This window comes from Gnatocerus cornutus, chromosome 6 (assembly GCF_029298725.1).
Source record: "Gnatocerus cornutus isolate USDA-ARS CGAHR chromosome 6, icGnaCorn1.1, whole genome shotgun sequence".
Lineage (NCBI taxonomy): Eukaryota > Metazoa > Arthropoda > Insecta > Coleoptera > Tenebrionidae > Gnatocerus > Gnatocerus cornutus.
The window spans coordinates 18,595,361-18,600,896 of record NC_142238.1 but is presented as its reverse complement, the minus strand read 5'-3'; positions in this window follow the sequence as shown (position 1 = coordinate 18,600,896).

Sequence of the window (5,536 nt, the reverse complement as noted above, 5' to 3'; positions counted from 1 at the left end):
CGTGTTTTATTTTCTCCAAAAACGTTGCCGAAAATCTCCCCCTTCAAATTTACATAAATAATTAAAATAAAAACCTGGATCAAAGTCGAGGCAGGGCAGATCGGAATTGGAGCTCATTGAATTGATGAGAAATATACATAGTGCAAATCATAGAACGGTATATTGGAAATAAGGTGTTTGACAGTGATGGATTACCCTCCAAAGCTGAGTGAGTCATCTCACCCCGAAAGCGCCTCATTCCCTTCGACGAATCAGCTGATCTCAGCAAAGTTTTTCATGTAACAGGAAGCTCGACGTTTGCCCTCTAAATCTAATTTTAACAATTAAAAAAATTATAAAAAGGAAAAACGGAACAAGGGACGTTTTCAGAAAATTACTTTATGCAGAGCTCCGTTAAGACAAAATTGGAATTTGCACTGTGGCGCCATCTAATGAGGGGAGGGACAAGCTTACAGAAGCAAGAAGTTAGGCTCCTGGAGCATTGGATTTTTACTTGTCTTTTTTATTACAGGAAATCTTAAAAAATGTTGGATGGGAGGTTTTGGTAGTCCCTTTTTTGTACAAATTTAAAAAAGAAAAAATTCCTACAATGATTCGTAATATAATTTGAGTAATCATACTACCTAGCAACTCCAGGATTTTTGCATTTATATTCTTTAGATTCTTTGGATTCTTGAAAGCTCGCAAATCTAATTTCATAGTCACTGTAATTTCATGTAGAAAATAATATTTTACCTACCATCTAGTGGACAAAATCTAAAGTTCTCTTGTTGGAGAAAAACGGCACCGGTAGTCAGTTTTCCAGCTGCTTGAATAGATGTCACTACGTTGCCTAAATGTTTTTGCTTGAGCCCGGATTTAGAATCTACGTAAAATTCTGCTTTCAATCAGCCCTAATAACGTAAATTTGCTTCACAAACAAACTAGATATTGACCAAAATAGAGGTAACTTTCAAAGAACTTTTTTTAGTGAAAACCGCGTTCATATTTTTTTAAAGTTGCACCTACATCAATCAAAAAAACGGCTTGAAATTTAACCCACAAAATCTACCATCAAATTTTGCATATCTGTGAACGGATTCTAAGCAAGAAAGGCACGAGAAAAACAATAGCGCAAACCCCATCTTCTATCTGTCGTAGTTTAGAAGATGTCGAGAACTAAAATTCCATAGTTTTAAAAATTTGGCGACAACTCCGACCTGCAAATTATTTGTTGACGTACGTTAAATATTCGCACAGTTTTGAATTCTGTGTTAAATGAGCACTAATAACTTAAGTTTGCTTAACAAATAAATGAGATATTAGCCGAATTAAGTGTTTAAGAAACCATTTTGAGGTGACTTTCAAAAAACTTTTTTAGAGTAAAACGACGTTTAGTATCTTTGAATTTAAATTTGAATGAAAGTGGCCAATTTTCAGATCGGTAGGCCAAACAGTTTAGAAGTGAAAAAACCAAAAATCAATTTTTTTTCCTAAAAAATCGAACTTCGAGTTTAGCATAGGTACCTGAGAGCGGATTCTAAGCAATAAAAAAAACGATGGATAAGAGCGCATCTTTTTATCTGTCGTAGTTCCGAAGATATTGAGCATTTAATTATAGAATATTCCGGAACATGTTAGTTTGACCGTCTGCTCATAATTAAAACAATTAAAAGTCCACCAGACAGATCATTATTTAGATACATTTTCACCTTCTAATTAATTCGAAAAACATATTACAAAATAACATCGCGGAAGCTAAAACTGATTATGTCGTACCAGTTCTTCCGGATCGAAGAAGCAGACGACGCGACGGTTAGACGGAACTTATCAATGGTAATTTAAACTAACCACAATCGTTTTTCTCTGCTTTAGGTCATTGTTTTATAAACACCACTTCTTTAGCTATTAATAAATGTCAAAACAATGACTTTGAATTTAGTATTTACCATTCCTGTAATTTATAGAGTTCTACTCCTACACAAGTCTTTAATTTTGGTTGTTGAGATAAAATTGAGACTTCTAAAACTGCTCAAACAATCCGGTCAAGTATACTTTTCAGTTTTTGTAAATTTCGAAAAAACAAGGCAAGTTTATAGTTACGCTTATTATGTTGCGCGTTATCCAACTCTATCTACTGGGCTGTGTTCATAAAAATCAATCTGTGTAAACTTTGTGTAAAATGTGACACAAAAGCGTTTATAAAGATGCGCAATGCTTTCTGTCACTTAACTTTGAGCGTTCATAAATACCACGCCTAAGAACGCACAGAGTGCTCGAAAATCGCCGGACTCAGAAACCCGATGAAAAACGCTCCGCATGCGCAATGTGTTGGATTTCAAATGCACGTCAAATGTTTGTTGCCATAAATCATTGTTCTTTAACCTTTCAAGTAAGCCGCACCCCTTCGAACCTAAAAATAGGTCTTCGCACCCCGTTGAAAATTGTGCTTCAATTTTTTAGTTTAAAAAAATATTTTTTTTTTAAATTTTTGTTTATTAAAAAAATGAACATTTATACATCAGTCGAAAGAGGAGCTCGAAATATATCTACTGGCCAAATTTAAGATCGATCAGATAAATAGTTTACGAGTTATGGCCAAAAATTAAAAAAAATGAAAAATTTTCATCGTTTGAGTCGCAATTTTTTTTCGCGAAAAATTGACTCTTGAATTTTGGACTTTTAAGAACTTTTTCTAACGTAAAATGAGCCGAGAAAAGCGATGGCGCAAACCGCATCTCAATATCTCTAATAGTTTCCGAGATATTTAACTTTGAAATAGGGAAAAATGAGAAAAAATGAAAATCAACTATCCGAAACTTTGATCGGCCATAACTCAGTTATTTGTTGTCGGATCTGAATTTAAATCCCAGGTTTGGAATCTGCGTAAAATTATGCGTTCACTGATGTATAATAACTCGAGTTTACTCTAAAAAATAAGCGAGATATCGATATGAGAAATTTGGTATAGTTTTAATCATGAATTTTCGCAAAAATTTGCAAATTTCGACTTTTGGAAAATCTAAAAACGATTTCTTATGTAAAAAATCGCGAGAAAAACGATGCCGCAAACCGCATTCCAATATCTGGAATAGTTTCCGAGATATCGAGCATGAATTGTTTCGAACCCTCGAAAATTTGACCCACTGGCGACAACCCAAAATTTCAAACGGCCATAACTCGGTTATTTATTGACAAATTTTAAAAAATTATCATATTTTTGGATTCAGCGTGAAATTCTGCGTAAAATGAGACCCAAATTTGTTGAGTTTGCTTAATAAATAAACGAGGTATTGGCCAAAAACTGTTTTGAAAACATCATTTTAGGGTGATTTTCAATCAATGTTGTCAAAATGAAAATGACGTTTAATAGCATTGAATTATATATCAGCCAAAGAGGAGCTCAAAATCTATCTACTGGCCAAATTTGAGATCTATAGGACAAATAGTTTGCGAGTTATGGCCAAAAATAAAAAAAATTAAAAATTTTCATAGTTTGTAGCAATTTTTTTTCGCGAAAAATCGACTATCGAATTTTGGGCTTTTAAGCACTTTTTCTAACGTAAAATGAGCCGAGAAAAACGATGGCGCAAACCGCATCTCAATATCTCTAATAGTTTCCGAGATATTTAACTTTGAAATAGGGAAAAATGAGAAAAAATGAAAATCAACTATCCGAAAATTTGATCGGCCATAACTCAGTTATTTGTTGTCGAATCTGAATTTAAATCCCAGATTTGGAATCTGCGTAAAATTCTGCGTTCACTGATGTATAATAACTCGAGTTTACTCTAAAAAATAAGCGAGATATCGATATAAGAAATTTGGTATAGTTTTAGTCATGAGTTTTTGCGAAAATTTGCAAATTTCGACTATTGGCAAATCTAAAAACGATTTCTTATGTAAAAAATCGCGAGAAAAACGATGCCGCAAACCGCATTCCAATATCTGAAATAGTTTTCGAGATATCGAGCATGAATTGTTTCGAACCTTCAAAAATTTTGCCATCTGGCAACAACCCAAAAATTCAAACGGCCATAACTCAGTTATTTGTTGTCGGATCTAAATTTAAATTCCAGATTTGGATTCAGCGTGAGATTCTGCGTAAAATGAGTCGAAATTTATTGAGTTTACCTACGAAATAAAGAAAGCATTGACCAAAAACTGTTTGGAAGTGGTCATTTTGGGGTGATTTTCAATCACTATTTTTAATGTAAAAACGACGTTTAATACCATTGTATTATATATCATTCGAAAGAGGAGCTCGAAATCTATCTACTGGCTCAATTTGAGATCGATCAAACAAACGGTTTAGGAGTTATGCCCAAAAATAAAAAAAATTAAAAATTTTCATTGTTTGAGTCGCAATTTTTTTCGCGAAAAATCGACTATCGAATTTTGGACTTTTAAGCACTTTTTCTGACGTAAAATGAGCCGAAAAAAACGATGGCGCAAACCGCATCTCAATATATGAAATAGTTTCCGAGATATCGAGCACGAATTGTTTCGAACCTTTAAAAATTTGGCCCTCTGGCGACAATCCAAAAATTCAAACGGCCATAACTCAGTTATTTGTTGACGAAAATTAAAAATTCTCATGTTTTTGGATTCAGCGTGACATTCTGCGTTAAATGAGACCCAAATTTGTTGAGTTTGCTTAATAAATAAACAAGGCATTGGCTAAAAACTGTTTTAAAAACGTCATTTTAGGGTGATTTTCAATCAATGTTTTCAAAATAAAAACGACGTTTAATAGCTTTAAATTATACATCAGTCAAAAGAGGAGCTCGAAATCTATATACTGGCCAAATTTAAAATCGATCGGACAAATAGTTTACAAGCTATGACCAAAAATAAAAAAAATGAAAAATTTTCATCGTTTGAGTCGGAATTTTTTTTCGCGGAAAATCGACTATGGAATTTTCCGCTTCTGAGAACATTTTCTAACGTAAATTGAGCCGAGAAAAAGAATGGCGCAAACCGCATCTCAATATCTCAAATAGTTTCCGAGATATTTAACGTTAAAAATTGCGAAAAATGAGGAAAAATGAAAATCAATTTTGCGAAATTTTGATCGCCCATAACTCAGTTATTTGTTGTCGGATCAGAATTTAAATTCCAGATTTGGAATCTGCGAAACATTCTACGTACACTGATGTAAAATAACTTGAGTTTACTCTTAAAAATAAGCGAGATATCTATATCAGAAATTTAGCATAGTTTTAGTCATAAATTTTTGCAAAAATTTGCAAATTTCGACTGTAGAAAAATCAAAACACTTTTTCTTATGTAAAAAATCACGAGAAAAACGATGGCGCAAACCACATCTTAATATCTGAAATAGTTTCCGAGATATCGAGCACGAATTGTTTTGAACCTTCAAAAATTTGGCCCTCTGGCGACAACCCAAAATTTCAAACGGTCATAACTCAGTTATTTGTTGACGAAAATTCAAAAATTCTTCTGGCTTTGGATTCAGCATGACATTCTGCGTAAAATGAGACTCAAATTTGTTGAGTTCGTCCTATGAATAAACGAGGCATTGGCTAAAAACTGT